Source organism: Phasianus colchicus, chromosome 1 (genome assembly GCF_987193195.1).
Source record: "Phasianus colchicus chromosome 1, bPhaCol1.hap1.1, whole genome shotgun sequence".
Classification (NCBI taxonomy): Eukaryota; Metazoa; Chordata; class Aves; order Galliformes; family Phasianidae; genus Phasianus; species Phasianus colchicus.
Genome location: NC_143436.1, coordinates 67,286,861 through 67,303,777, shown reverse-complemented (window position 1 = coordinate 67,303,777; position 16,917 = coordinate 67,286,861).

Here is a 16,917-nt window from a genome sequence, read left to right as displayed (position 1 = left end):
CGTTACCACGGCGGACGATGAAGAAAAAGCAAAAGGAGAGGATGCTCTCACGGCAAACGATGATCGAGAAGCAAAAGGAGAGGGAGATCCGACGACAGACGATGAAGGAGAAGCAAAAGGAGAAGATGCTTCCATGGCGAATGATGACGGTGAAGCAAAAGGAGAGGATGCTCCCACGGCGAGCGATGAAGGAGAAGCAAAAGGAGAGGGCGCTCCCACGACGGACGACGCTGGAGAAGCAGAAATGAAGGTGCTCCCATGACGGACGGTGAAGGAGAAGCAAAAAAGAGGACGCTCCCACGGCGAACTATGAAGGAGTAGAAAAAAAGAGGACGCTCCCACGACGGACGACGCTGGAGAAGCAGAAATGAAGGTGCTCCCACGACGGACGATGAAGGAGATGCAAAATTGAGGGCGCTCCCACGGCGGACGATGAAGGAAAAGCAAAAGGAGAGGATGCTCCCACGGCGAAAGATGATGGAGAAACCAAAGGAGAGGATGCTCCCACGGCGAAAGATGATGGAGAAGCCAAATGAGAGGACGCTCCCACGGAGATCGATGATGGAGAAGCAAAAGGAGAGGGCGCTCCCACGACGGACGACGCTGGAGAAGGAGAAATGAGGGTGCTGCCACAACGGACGACACTGAAGAAGCAAAAATGAGGGCGCTTCCACGGCGGACGATGATGGAGAAGCAAGAGTACACGGCGCTTCCACGACGGACGACGCTGCAGAAGCAAAAATGAGGGTGTTACCACAGCGGACGATGAAGGAAAAGGAAAAGGAGAGGATGCTCTCACAGCGAATGATGATCGAGAAGCAAAAGGAGAGGCCGCCTCCACGACGGACGATGAAGGAGAAGCAAAAGAAGAGGATGCTCCCACGGCGAACGATGACGGAGAAGGAGAAGGAGAGGATGCTCCCATGGCGAACGATGACGGAGAAGCAAAAGGAGAGGATGCTCCCACGGCGAAAGATGACGGAGAAGCAAAAGGAGAGGATGCTCCCACGGCGAACGATGGAGGAGAAGCAAAAGGAAAAGATGCTCCTACGGTGAACGATGATGGAGAAACTAAAGGAGAGGACGCTCCCACGGCGAATGATGATGGAGTAGTAAAAAAAGAGGATGCTCCCACGGCGAACGATGACGGAGAAAGAAAAGGAGAGGATGCTCCCACGGCGGACGATGAAGGAGAAGCAAAAGGAGAGGATGCTCCCACGGCGAACGATGAAGGAGTAGAAAAATAGAGGACGCTCCCACGGCGAACTATGATGGAGAAGCAAAAGGAGAGGGCGCTCCCACGACGGACGACGCTGGAGAAGCAGAAATGAAGGTGCTCCCACGACGGACGACGAAGGAGATGCAAAATTGAGGGCGCTCCCACGGCGGACGATGAAGGAAAAGCAAAAGGAGAGGATGCTCCCACGGCGAAAGATGATGGATAAGTCAAATGAGAGGACGCTCCCACGGCGATCGATGATGGAGAAGCAAATGAAGAGGATGCTCCCACGGCGAACGATGACAGAGAAGCAAAAGGAGAGGATGCTCCCACGGCGAACGATGACAGAGAAGCAAAAGGAGAGGATGCTCCCACGGCGAACGATGACGGAGATGCAAAAGGAGAGGATGCTCCCACGGCGAACGATGAAGGAGTAGCAAAAGGAAAATATGCTCCCACGGTGAACGATGTTGGAGAAACTAAAGGAGAGGACGCTCCCACGGCGAATGATGATGGAGTAGTAAAAAAAGAGGATGCTCCCACGGCGAACGATGACGGAGAAAGAAAAGGAGAGGATGCTCCCACGGCGAACAATGAAGGAGAAGCAAAAGGAGAGGATGCTCCCACGGCGAACAATGAAGGAGAAGCAAAAGGAGAGGATGCTCCCACGGCGAACGATGAAGGAGTAGAAAAAAAGAGGACGCTCCCACGGCGAACGATGATGGAGAAGCAAATGGAGAGGGCGCTCCCACGACGGACGACGCTGGAAAAGCAGAAATGAAGGTGCTCCCATGACGGACGATGAAGGAGATGCAAAATTGAGGGCGCTCCCACGGCGGACGACGAAGGAGAAGCAAAAGGAGAGGATGCTCCCACGGCGAGAGATGATGGAAAAGCCAAATGAGAGGATGATCCCACGGCAAACGATGACGGAGAAGGAAAAGGAGAGGATGGTCCCACGGCGAACGATGAAGGAGAAGGAAAAGGAGAGGATGCTCCCACGGCGAACGATGAAGGAGTAGAAAAAAGGAGGACGCTCCAATGGCGAACGATGATGGAGAAGCAAAAGGAGAGGGCGCTCCCACGACGGACGACGCTGGAGAAGGAGAAATGAGGGTGCTGCCACAACGGACGACACTGGAGAAGCAAAAATGAGGGCGCTTCCACAGCGGACGATGATGGAGAAGCAAAAGGAGATGATGCTCCCACGGCGAACGATGAAAGAGAAGCAAAAGGAAAAGATGCTCCCACGGTGAACGATGATGGAGAAACTAGAGGAGAGGACGCTCCCACGGCGAATGATGATGGAGTAGTAAAAAAAGAGGATGCTTCCACGGCGAATGATGACGGAGAAGGAAAAGGAGAGGATGCTCCCACGGCGAACGATGAAGGAGAAGCAAAAAAGAGGACGCTCCCACGGCGAACGATGAAGGAGTAGAAAAAAAGAGGACGCTCCCACGACGGACGAAGCTGGAGAAGCAGAAATGAAGGTGCTCCAACGACGGACGATGAAGGAGATGCAAAATTGAGGGCGCTCCAACGGCGGACGATGAAGGAAAAGCAAAAGGAGAGGATGCTCCCACGGCGAAAGATGATGGAGAAGCCAAAGGAGAGGATGCTCCAACGGAGAACGATGAAGGAGAAGCAAAAGGAAAAGATGATCACACGGTGAACGATGATGGAGAAACTAAAGGATAGGACGCACCCACGGCGAATGATGATGGAGTAGTAAAAAAAGAGGATGCTTCCACGGCGAACGATGACGGAGAAGGAAAAGGAGAGGATGCTCCCACGGCGAACGATGAAGGAGTAGAAAAAAAGAGGTTGCTCCCACGGCGAACGATGATGGAGAAGAAAAAGGAGAGGGCACTCCCACGACGGACGACGCTGGAGAAGCAGAAATGAAGCTGCTCCCACGACGGACGATGAAGGAGATGCAAAATTGAGGGTGCTCCCACGGCGGACGATGAAGGAAAAGCAAAAGGAGAGGATGCTCCCACGGCGAAAGATGATGGAGAAGCCAAATGAGAGGACGCTCCCACGGAGATCGATGATGGAGAAGCAAAAGGAGAGGGCGCTCCCACGACGGACGACGCTGGAGAAGGAGAAATGAGGGTGCTGCCACAACGGACGACACTGAAGAAGCAAAAATGAGGGCGCTTCCACGGCGGACGATGATGGAGAAGCAAGAGTACACGGCGCTTCCACGACGGACGACGCTGCAGAAGCAAAAATGAGGGTGTTACCACAGCGGACGATGAAGGAAAAGGAAAAGGAGAGGATGCTCTCACAGCGAATGATGATCGAGAAGCAAAAGGAGAGGCCGCCTCCACGACGGACGATGAAGGAGAAGCAAAAGAAGAGGATGCTCCCACGGCGAACGATGACGGAGAAGGAGAAGGAGAGGATGCTCCCATGGCGAACGATGACGGAGAAGCAAAAGGAGAGGATGCTCCCACGGCGAAAGATGACGGAGAAGCAAAAGGAGAGGATGCTCCCACGGCGAACGATGGAGGAGAAGCAAAAGGAAAAGATGCTCCTACGGTGAACGATGAAGGAGTAGAAAAATAGAGGACGCTCCCACGGCGAACTATGATGGAGAAGCAAAAGGAGAGGGCGCTCCCACGACGGACGACGCTGGAGAAGCAGAAATGAAGGTGCTCCCACGACGGACGATGAAGGAGATGCAAAATTGAGGGCGCTCCCACGGCGGACGATGAAGGAAAAGCAAAAGGAGAGGATGCTCCCACAGCGAAAGATGATGGAGAAGTCAAATGAGAGGACGCTCCCACGGCGATCGATGATGGAGAAGCAAATGAAGAGGATGCTCCCACGGCGAACGATGACAGAGAAGCAAAAGGAGAGGATGCTCCCACGGCGAACGATGACAGAGAAGCAAAAGGAGAGGATGCTCCCACGGCGAACGATGACGGAGATGCAAAAGGAGAGGATGCTCCCACGGCGAACAATGAAGGAGAAGCAAAAGGAAAATATGCTCCCACGGTGAACGATGTTGGAGAAACTAAAGGAGAGGACGCTCCCACGGCGAATGATGATGGAGTAGTAAAAAAAGAGGATGCTCCCACGGCGAACGATGACGGAGAAAGAAAAGGAGAGGATGCTCCCACGGCGAACGATGAAGGAGAAGCAAAAGGAGAGGATGCTCCCACGGCGAACGATGAAGGAGTAGAAAAAAAGAGGTTGCTCCCACGGCGAACGATGATGGAGAAGCAAATGGAGAGGGCGCTCCCACGACGGACGACGCTGGAAAAGCAGAAATGAAGGTGCTCCCATGACGGACGATGAAGGAGATGCAAAATTGAGGGCGCTCCCACGGCGGACGACGAAGGAGAAGCAAAAGGAGAGGATGCTCCCACGGCGAGAGATGATGGAAAAGCCAAATGAGAGGATGATCCCACGGCAAACGATGACGGAGAAGGAAAAGGAGAGGATGGTCCCACGGCGAACGATGAAGGAGAAGGAAAAGGAGAGGATGCTCCCACGGCGAACGATGAAGGAGTAGAAAAAAAGAGGACGCTCCAATGGCGAACGATGATGGAGAAGCAAAAGGAGAGGGCGCTCCCACGACGGACGACGCTGGAGAAGGAGAAATGAGGGTGCTGCCACAACGGACGACACTGGAGAAGCAAAAATGAGGGCGCTTCCACAGCGGACGATGATGGAGAAGCAAAAGGAGATGATGCTCCCACGGCGAACGATGAAAGAGAACCAAAAGGAAAAGATGCTCCCACGGTGAACGATGAAGGAGAAACTAAAGGAGAGGTTGCTCCCACGGCGAACGATGATGGAGAAGCAAATGGAGAGGGCGCTCCCACGACGGACGACGCTGGAAAAGCAGAAATGAAGGTGCTCCCATGACGGACGATGAAGGAGATGCAAAATTGAGGGCGCTCCCACGGCGGACGACGAAGGAGAAGCAAAAGGAGAGGATGCTCCCACGGCGAGAGATGATGGAAAAGCCAAATGAGAGGATGATCCCACGGCAAACGATGACGGAGAAGGAAAAGGAGAGGATGGTCCCACGGCGAACGATGAAGGAGAAGGAAAAGGAGAGGATGCTCCCACGGCGAACGATGAAGGAGTAGAAAAAAAGAGGACGCTCCAATGGCGAACGATGATGGAGAAGCAAAAGGAGAGGGCGCTCCCACGACGGACGACGCTGGAGAAGGAGAAATGAGGGTGCTGCCACAACGGACGACACTGGAGAAGCAAAAATGAGGGCGCTTCCACAGCGGACGATGATGGAGAAGCAAAAGGAGATGATGCTCCCACGGCGAACGATGAAAGAGAACCAAAAGGAAAAGATGCTCCCACGGTGAACGATGAAGGAGAAACTAAAGGAGAGGTTGCTCCCACGGCGAACGATGATGGAGAAGCAAATGGAGAGGGCGCTCCCACGACGGACGACGCTGGAAAAGCAGAAATGAAGGTGCTCCCATGACGGACGATGAAGGAGATGCAAAATTGAGGGCGCTCCCACGGCGGACGACGAAGGAGAAGCAAAAGGAGAGGATGCTCCCACGGCGAGAGATGATGGAAAAGCCAAATGAGAGGATGATCCCACGGCAAACGATGACGGAGAAGGAAAAGGAGAGGATGGTCCCACGGCGAACGATGAAGGAGAAGGAAAAGGAGAGGATGCTCCCACGGCGAACGATGAAGGAGTAGAAAAAAAGAGGACGCTCCAATGGCGAACGATGATGGAGAAGCAAAAGGAGAGGGCGCTCCCACGACGGACGACGCTGGAGAAGGAGAAATGAGGGTGCTGCCACAACGGACGACACTGGAGAAGCAAAAATGAGGGCGCTTCCACAGCGGACGATGATGGAGAAGCAAAAGGAGATGATGCTCCCACGGCGAACGATGAAAGAGAACCAAAAGGAAAAGATGCTCCCACGGTGAACGATGAAGGAGAAACTAAAGGAGAGGACGCTCCCACGGCGAATGATGATGGAGTAGTAAAAAAAGAGGATGCTTCCACGGCGAATGATGACGGAGAAGGAAAAGGAGAGGATGCTCCCACGGCGAACGATGAAGGAGAAGCAAAAAAGAGGACGCTCCCACGGCGAACGATGAAGGAGTAGAAAAAAAGAGGTTGCTCCCACGGCGAACGATGATGGAGAAGCAAAAGGAGAGGGCACTCCCACGACGGACGACGCTGGAGAAGCAGAAATGAAGCTGCTCCCACGACGGACGATGAAGGAGATGCAAAATTGAGGGTGCTCCCATGGCGGACGATGAAGGAAAAGCAAAAGGAGAGGATGCTCCCACGGCGAAAGATGATGGAGAAGCCAAATGAGAGGACGCTCCCACGGAGATTGATGATGGAGAAGCAAAAGGAGAGGGCGCTCCCACGACGGACGACGCTGGAGAAGGAGAAATGAGGGTGCTGCCACAACGGACGACACTGAAGAAGCAAAAATGAGGGCGCTTCCACGGCGGACGATGATGAAGAAGCAAGAGTACACGGCGCTTCCACGACGAACGACGCTGCAGAAGCAAAAATGAGGGTGTTACCACAGCGGACGATGAAGGAAAAGGAAAAGGAGAGGATGCTCTCACAGCGAATGATGATCGAGAAGCAAAAGGAGAGGCCGCCTCCACGACGGACGATGAAGGAGAAGCAAAAGAAGAGGATGCTCCCACGGCGAACGATGACGGAGAAGGAGAAGGAGAGGATGCTCCCATGGCGAACGATGACGGAGAAGCAAAAGGAGAGGATGCTCCCACGGCGAAAGATGACGGAGAAGCAAAAGGAGAGGATGCTCCCACGGCGAACGATGGAGGAGAAGCAAAAGGAAAAGATGCTCCTACGGTGAACGATGATGGAGAAACTAAAGGAGAGGACGCTCCCACGGCGAATGATGATGGAGTAGTAAAAAAGAGGATGTTCCCACGGCGAACGACGACGGAGAAAGAAAAGGAGAGGATGCTCCCACGGCGGACGATGAAGGAGAAGCAAAAGGAGAGGATGCTCCCACGGCGAACGATGAAGGAGTAGAAAAATAGAGGACGCTCCCACGGCGAACTATGATGGAGAAGCAAAAGGAGAGGGCGCTCCCACGACGGACGACGCTGGAGAAGCAGAAATGAAGATGCTCCCACGACGGACGATGAAGGAGATGCAAAATTGAGGGCGCTCCCACGGCGGACGATGAAGGAAAAGCAAAAGGAGAGGATGCTCCCACGGCGAAAGATGATGGAGAAGTCAAATGAGAGGACGCTCCCACGGCGATCGATGATGGAGAGGAAAAGGAGAGGCTGCTCCCACAGCAGACGATGATGGAGAAGCAAAAGGACACGGCGCTCCCACGACGGACGACGCTGCAGAAGCAAAAGTGAGGGTGTTACCACAGCGGACGATGAAGGAAAAGGAAAAGGAGAGGATGCTCTCACAGCGAATGATGATCGAGAAGCAAAAGGAGAGGCCGCCTCCACGACGGACGATGAAGGAGAAGCAAAAGAAGAGGATGCTCCCACGGCGAACGATGACGGAGAAGCAAAAGGAGAGGATGTTCCCACGGCGAACGATGACGGAGACGCAAAACGAGAGGATGCTCCCACGGCGAACGATGATGGAGAAGCCAAAGGGGAGGACGCTCCCACGGCGAACGATGAAGTAGAAGGAAAAAAAGAAGATGCTCCCACGGCGAACGATGAAGGAGAAGCAAAAGTAGAGGATGCTCCCACGGCGAACGATGAAGGAGAAGCAAAAGGAGAAGATGCTCCCACGGCGAACGATGAAGGAGAAACAAAAGGAGAGGATACTCCCACGGCGAATGATGATGGAGTAGTAAAAAAAGAGGTTGCTCCCACGGCGAACGATGAAGGAAAAGCAAAAGGAGAGGGCGCTCCCACGACGGACGACGCTGGAGAACCAGAAATTAGTGTGCTCCCACGGCGGACGACGCTGGAGAAGCAAAAGCAGAGGGCGCTCCCACAACGGACGACGCTGGAGAGGCAGTGTCCTGCAGCACATGAAGCTGAAGAAGCAGGTGTCCAGCAGCTGAAGGAGCGGATGATGCTGGAGAATCATCAGGACGCGGCGCTCCCCTGACGCATGATGCTGGTGAAGCAGCAGGAGGACTGGGCATTCCCTGAGTGGATGTAGACAGTGAAGCTGGTGGTTGCGTTCGCCCGATAAATGAAGAAGAAGCTGGAAGCAAGGTTGTGAGGCCCTGAGTCACTTCCAATTCTAGAACTGATTGCTTTAGCGGTAGTCTCGGTGTCATTGTTGTGTCACAATGAGCAAGTGCACAGTGGCAGTAACTGTGTTATCATCATCGAGTTACTTTTCGTCATAATTGGCACTTTTTCTCTGTCGGAAGACAACTCTGGGTAGAAGTCCATCATGGATCCCAGGCCCCTAGATGCCCCTTCTCTTTGTTTCTGTCTGTCAGAAATCAAGGCAGAAGCAATCTAAGAAGTTTATTCTTTTTTTTTCTTTTTTTGGCCTCTTGTGCCACAGCAGATCCTTATCCAGTTACGTTAAACTCTATACTGCTACACTATTACAATAGATGGAGATTTGCAGCAAGAGGGAAGCGCATTGATTACAACTACATTCAGGGCAGAATTAAAGAGCTTCATTCCACTTGGACTTGAAGTTTTACACAACTCTGTTATGTATTTGAGACTTCCCTGAAAATCCTCACCCCAGAGAATGGCTTAGCATAGATTTTCTATTAGCTCTTCACCCACGTCCTGCAGTTCTGCCATACACTCTGGCATCTTCCATTTTAAGTTTTCACTGGAGTGGTTATTTTCTATTTCAGGACACTACCTGCCATTACAAATCTTTTCAGTAGTTCAGCTTTTAAGGACTGTACCTGAGATGCAGCTTATTTTGCATTGCTGCTGCTTTCCTTCACACAAGGACACCCAGAGCAGCAGAGGTTGGGCCCTAGTGGCTCTGTGCTGCCCTGTAACCCCACAGCTGCTCAGTCTCCCCAGGTGGGAGGAACAAGCCAATTGGAAATGCAGTAAAACCCAAAGGTTGAGATGAGAGCTAAAGACCACGACAGTAGAAGAAAACAGCGTCAAGAACACAACAGCAATGGTAGCCACAACACAATTACTCACCACTCACCGACCAACGCATGCCATAAATCCCAGTGCTTGCCAAACGCTGTCCACCACCACTGCAAGGCCTCACAGCTACTGACCAACTGCCAGAGAGGGCTGCCTTTGCCCCTGCCCACAGCTTCATAGTGCCTTTGTGACATCACAGGGTTTGGAATGCTCCCTGACCAATGGCAGCACTGCCCTTGGCCCCGCCCCACCTCCTGCTTCTAACCATCATTGCAGCGGCTCCACCCGAACCAGCAGTTGTGATTGGCCAGGCTCTGCTTCAATCACTCAGCAGGAACCACACCCAGGTGTGGTGTTAGCACCTCTTCAGCTGAAATAGCAGCATGAGGCATTGCACCCAGAACGAGAGACAGTGCAGAAACTGAAAGAGAGGCTACTCCCACGTCAGACGATGCTTCAGAAGCAGAAGGAGAGGGCGCTGCCACAATGGATGCCTCTGGAGAAGCAGAAGGAGTGGACACTCCCGTGGCAGATGACACTGGAGAGGGAAATAGAGACGGCAATCTCGTGGCAGATGACGCATGAGAGGAAAAAGGAGAGGGCAATTACATGGCAGATGAAACTTCAGAGGAAAATGGAACAGACGCTTCTGTGACTGACAATGCTGAAGATGGCAGGGGAGAAGGTGCAGTTGCAGTAGACGATGGAGGAGAGCCTCGCCCCCACGATGGGCGAAACGGCAGAGGACAGTGGAGAGCCTCGCCCCCGCGATGGGCGACGGTAGAGAGCCTTGTTGCCACGGCGGACGATGATGGAGAAGCAAAAGTAGAGGATGATCCCACGGCAGATGTGGAAGGAAAGCAAAAGGAGAGGGCGCTCCCACGACAGACGATGAAGGAAAAGCAAAAGGAGAAGATGCTCCCAAGGCGAACGATGACAGAGAAGCAAAAGGAGAGGGCGCTCCCACGATGGACGACGCTGGAGAAGCAAAAATGAGGGCGTTACCACGGCGGACGATGAAGAAAAAGCAAAAGGAGAGGATGCTCTCACGGCAAACGATGATCGAGAAGCAAAAGGAGAGGGAGATCCGACGACAGACGATGAAGGAGAAGCAAAAGGAGAGGGCGCTCCCACGACGGACGACGCTGGAGAAGCAGAAATGAAGGTGCTCCCATGACGGACGGTGAAGGAGAAGCAAAAAAGAGGACGCTCCCACGGCGAACTATGAAGGAGTAGAAAAAAAGAAGATGCTCCCACGGCGAACGATGAAGGAGTAGAAAAAAAGAGGACGCTCCCAAGACGGACGACGCTGGAGAAGCAGAAATGAAGGTGCTCCCACGACGGACGATGAAGGAGATGCAAAATTGAGGGCGCTCCCACGGCGGACGATGAAGGAAAAGCAAAAGGAGAGGATGCTCCCACGGCGAATGATGAAGGAGTAGTAAAAAAAGAGGATGCTCCCACGGCGAACTATGACGGAGAAGCAAATGAAGAGGATGCTCCCACGGCGAACGATGACGGAGACGCAAAAGGAGAGGATGCTCCCACGGCGAACGATGAAGGAGAAGCAAAAGGAAAATATGCTCCTACGGTGAACGATGTTGGAGAAACTAAAGGAGAGGACGCTCCCTCGGCGAATGATGATGGAGTAGTAAAAAAAGAGGATGCTCCCACGGTGAACGATGACGGAGAAAGAAAAGGAGAGGATGCTCCCACGGCGAACGATGAAGGAGAAGCAAAAGGAGAGGATGCTCCCACGGCGAACGATGAAGGAGTAGAAAAAAAGAGGACGCTCCCACGGCGAACGATGATGGAGAAGAAAACGGAGAGGGCGCTCCCACGACGGACGACGCTGGAAAAGCGGAAATGAAGGTGCTCCCATGACGGACGATGAAGGAGATGCAAAATTGAGGGCGCTCCCACGGCGGACGATGAAGGAAAAGCAAAAGGAGAGGATGCTCCCACGGCGAACGATGAAGGAGTAGAAAAAAAGAGGACGCTCCCACGGCGAACGATGATGGAGAAGCAAACGGAGAGGGTGCTCCCACGACGGACGACGCTGGAGAAGCAGAAATGAAGGTGCTCCCACGACGGACGATGAAGGAGATGCAAAATTGATGGCGCTCCCACGGCGGACGATGAAGGAAAAGCAAAAGGAAAAGATGCTCCCACGGTGAACGATGATGGAGAAACTAAAGGATAGGACGCTCCCACGGCGAATGATGATGGAGTAGTAAAAAAAGAGGATGCTCCCAAGGCGAACGATGACGGAGAAGGAAAAGGAGAGGATGCTCCCACGGCGAACGATGAAGGAGTAGAAAAAAAGAGGTTGCTCCCACGGCGAATGATGATGGAGTAGTAAAAAAAGAGGATGCTCCCAAGGCGAACGATGACGGAGAAGGAAAAGGAGAGGATGCTCCCACGGCGAACGATGAAGGAGTAGAAAAAAAGAGGTTGCTCCCACGGCGAACGATGATGGAGAAGCAAAAGGAGAGGGCACTCCCACGACGGACGACGCTGGAGAAGCAGAAATGAAGCTGCTCCCACGACGGACGATGAAGGAGATGCAAAATTGAGGGTGCTCCCACGGCGGACGATGAAGGAAAAGCAAAAGGAGAGGATGCTCCCACGGCGAAAGATGATGGAGAAGCCAAATGAGAGGACGCTCCCACGGCGATCGATGATGGAGAAGCAAAAGGAGAGGGCGCTCCCACGACGGACGACGCTGGAGAAGGAGAAATGAGGGTGCTGCCACAACGGACGACACTGAAGAAGCAAAAATGAGGGCGCTTCCACGGCGGACGATGATGGAGAAGCAAGAGTATACGGCGCTTCCACGACGGACGACGCTGCAGAAGCAAAAATGAGGGTGTTACCACAGCGGACGATGAAGGAAAAGGAAAAGGAGAGGATGCTCTCACAGCGAATGATGATCGAGAAGCAAAAGGAGAGGCCGCCTCCACGACGGACGATGAAGGAGAAGCAAAAGAAGAGGATGCTCCCACGGCGAACGATGACGGAGAAAGAAAAGGAGAGGATGCTCCCACGGCGGACGATGAAGGAGAAGCAAAAGGAGAGGATGCTCCCACGGCGAACGATGAAGGAGTAGAAAAATAGAGGACGCTCCCACGGCGAACTATGATGGAGAAGCAAAAGGAGAGGGCGCTCCCACGATGGACGATGCTGGAGAAGCAGAAATGAAGGTGCTCCCACGACGGACGATGTAGGAGATGCAAAACTGAGGGCGCTCCCACGGCGGACGATGAAGGAAAAGCAAAAGGAGAGGATGCTCCCACGGCGAAAGATGATGGATAAGTCAAATGAGAGGACGCTCCCACGGCAATCGATGAAGGAGAGCAAAAGGAGAGGCTGCTCCCACAGCAGACGATGATGGAGAAGCAAAAGGACACGGCGCTCCCACGACGGACGACGCTGCAGAAGCAAAAATGAGGGTGTTACCACAGCGGACGATGAAGGAAAAGGAAAAGGAGAGGATGCTCTCACAGCGAATGATGATCGAGAAGCAAAAGGAGAGGCCGCCTCCATGACGGACGATGAAGGAGAAGCAAAAGAAGAGGATGCTCCCACGGCGAACGATGACGGAGAAGCAAAAGGAGAGGATGCTCCCACGGCGAACGATGACGGAGACGCAAAAGGAGAGGATGCTCCCACAGCGAACGATGATGGAGAAGCCAAAGGGGAGGACGCTCCCACGGCGAATGATGAAGTAGAAGGAAAAAAAGAAGATGCTCCCACAGCGAACGATGAAGGAGAAGCAAAAGGAGAGGATGCTCCCACGGCGAACAATGAAGGAGTAGAAAAAAAGAGGACGCTCCCACGGCGAACGACGCTGGAGAAGCAAACGGAGAGGGCGCTCCCACGACGGACGACGCTGGAAAAGCAGAAATGAAGGTGCTCCCATGACGGACGATGAAGGAGATGCAAAATTGAGGGCGCTCCCACGGCGGACGATGAAGGAAAAGCAAAAGGAGAGGATGCTCCCACGGCGAACGATGAAGGAGTAGAAAAAAAGAGGACGCTCCCACGGCGAACGATGAAGGAGTAGAAAAAAAGAGGACGCTCCCACGACGGACGACGCTGGAGAAGCAGAAATGAAGGTGCTCCCACGACGGACGATGAAGGAGATGCAAAATTGAGGGCGCTCCCACGGCGGATGATGAAGGAGAAGCAAAAGGAAAAGATGCTCCCACGGTGAACGATGATGGAGAAACTAAAGGATAGGACGCTCCCACGGCGAATGATGATGGAGTAGTAAAAAAAGAGGATGCTCCCACGGCGAACGATGACGGAGAAGGAAAAGGAGAGGATGCTCCCACGGCGAACGATGAAGGAGTAGAAAAAAAGAGGTTGCTCCCACGGCGAACGATGATGGAGAAGCAAAAGGAGAGGGCACTCCCACGACGGACGACGCTGGAGAAGCAGAAATGAAGCTGCTCCCACGACGGACGATGAAGGAGATGCAAAATTGAGGGCGCTCCCACGGCGGACGATGAAGCAAAAGCAAAAGGAGAGGATGCTCCCACGGCGAAAGATGATGGAGAAGCCAAATGAGAGGACGCTCCCACGGCGATCGATGATGGAGAAGCAAAAGGAGAGGGCGCTCCCACGACGGACGACGCTGGAGAAGGAGAAATGAGGGTGCTGCCACAACGGACGACACTGAAGAAGCAAAAATGAGGGCGCTTCCACGGCGGACGATGATGGAGAAGCAAGAGTACACGGCGCTTCCACGACGGACGACGCTGCAGAAGCAAAAATGAGGGTGTTACCACAGCGGACGATGAAGGAAAAGGAAAAGGAGAGGATGCTCTCACAGCGAATGATGATCGAGAAGCAAATAGAGAGGCCGCCTCCACGACGGACGATGAAGGAGAAGCAAAAGAAGAGGATGCTCCCACGGCGAACGATGACGGAGAAGGAGAAGGAGAGGATGCTCCCATGGCGAACGATGACGGAGAAGCAAAAGGAGAGGATGCTCCCACGGCGAACGATGACGGAGAAGCAAAAGGAAAATATGCTCCTACGGTGAACGATGATGGAGAAACTAAAGGAGAGGACGCTCCCACGGCGAATGATGATGGAGTAGTAAAAAAAGAGGATGCTCCCACTGCGAACGATGACGGAGAAAGAAAAGGAGAGGATGCTCCCATGGCGGACGATGAAGGAGAAGCAAAAGGAGAGGATGCTCCCACGGCGAACGATGAAGGAGTAGAAAAATAGAGGACGCTCCCACGGCGAACTATGATGGAGAAGCAAAAACAGAGGGCGCTCCCACGATGGACAATGCTGGAGAAGCAGAAATGAAGGTGCTCCCACGACGGACGATGAAGGAGATGCAAAATTGAGGGCGCTCCCACGGCGGACGATGAAGGAAAAGCAAAAGGAGAGGATGCTCCCACGGCGAAAGATGATGGATAAGTCAAATGAGAGGACGCTCCCACGGCGATCGATGAAGGAGAGCAAAAGGAGAGGCTGCTCCCACAGCAGACGATGATGGAGAAGCAAAAGGACACGGCGCTCACACGACGGACGACGCTGCAGAAGCAAAAATGAGGGTGTTACCACAGCGGACGATGAAGGAAAAGGAAAAGGAGAGGATGCTCTCACAGCGAATGATGATCGAGAAGCAAAAGGAGAGGCCGCCTCCATGACGGACGATGAAGGAGAAGCAAAAGAAGAGGATGCTCCCACAGTGAACGATGACGGAGAAGCAAAAGGAGAGGATGCTCCCACGGCGAACGATGACGGAGACGCAAAACGAGAGGATGCTCCCACGGCGAACGATGATGGAGAAGCCAAAGGGGAGGACGCTCCCACGGCGAACGATGAAGGAGAAGGAAAAAAAGAAGATGCTCCCACGGCGAACGATGAAGGAGAAGCAAAAGTAGAGGATGCTCCCACGGCGAACGATGAAGGAGAAGCAAAAGGAGAGGATGCTCCCACGGCGAACGATGAAGGAGAAGCAAAAGGAGAGGACGCTCCCACGGCGGACGATGATTGAGAAGCAAAAGGACAGGGCGCTCCCACGACGGACGACGCTGGAGAAGCAGAAATTAGTGTGCTCCCACGGCGGACGACGCTGGAGAAGCAAAAGCAGAGGGCCCTCCCACAACGGACGACGCTGGAGAGGCAGTGTCCTGCAGCACATGAAGCTGAAGAAGCAGGTGTCCAGCAGCTGAAGGAGCGGATGATGCTGGAGAATCATCAGGACGCGGCGCTCCCCTGACGCATGATGCTGGTGAAGCAGCATGAGGAGTGGGCATTCCCTGAGTGGATGTAGACAGTGAAGCTGGTGGTTGCGTTCGCCCGATAAATGAAGAAGAAGCTGGAAGCAAGGCTGTGAGGCCCTGAGTCACTTCCTATTCTAGAACTGATTGCTTTAGCGGTAGTCTCGGTGTCATTGTTGTGTCACAATGAGCAAGTGCACAGTGGCAGTAACTGTGTTATCATCATCGAGTTACTTTTCGTCATAATTGGCACTTTTTCTCTGTCGGAAGACAACTCTGGGTAGAAGTCCATCATGGATCCCAGGCCCCTAGATGCCCCTTCTCTTTGTTTCTGTCTGTCAGAAATCAAGGCAGAAGCAATCTAAGAAGTTTATTCTTTTTTTTTCTTTTTTTGGCCTCTTGTGCCACAGCAGATCCTTATCCAGTTACGTTAAACTCTATACTGCTACACTATTACAATAGATGGAGATTTGCAGCAAGAGGGAAGCGCATTGATTACAACTACATTCAGGGCAGAATTAAAGAGCTTCATTCCACTTGGACTTGAAGTTTTACACAACTCTGTTATGTATTTGAGACTTCCCTGAAAATCCTCACCCCAGAGAATGGCTTAGCATAGATTTTCTATTAGCTCTTCACCCACGTCCTGCAGTTCTGCCATACACTCTGGCATCTTCCATTTTAAGTTTTCACTGGAGTGGTTATTTTCTATTTCAGGACACTACCTGCCATTACAAATCTTTTCAGTAGTTCAGCTTTTAAGGACTGTACCTGAGATGCAGCTTATTTTGCATTGCTGCTGCTTTCCTTCACACAAGGACACCCAGAGCAGCAGAGGTTGGGCCCTAGTGGCTCTGTGCTGCCCTGTAACCCCACAGCTGCTCAGTCTCCCCAGGTGGGAGGAACAAGCCAATTGGAAATGCAGTAAAACCCAAAGGTTGAGATGAGAGCTAAAGACCACGACAGTAGAAGAAAACAGCGTCAAGAACACAACAGCATTGGTAGCCACAACACAATTACTCACCACTCACCGACCAACGCATGCCATAAATCCCAGTGCTTGCCAAACGCTGTCCACCACCACTGCAAGGCCTCACAGCTACTGACCAACTGCCAGAGAGGGCTGCCTTTGCCCCTGCCCACAGCTTCATAGTGCCTTTGTGACATCACAGGGTTTGGAATGCTCCCTGACCAATGGCAGCACTGCCCTTGGCCCCGCCCCACCTCCTGCTTCTAACCATCATTGCAGCGGCTCCACCCGAACCAGCAGTTGTGATTGGCCAGGCTCTGCTTCAATCACTCAGCAGGAACCACACCCAGGTGTGGTGTTAGCACCTCTTCAGCTGAAATAGCAGCATGAGGCATTGCACCCAGAACGAGAGACAGTGCAGAAACTGA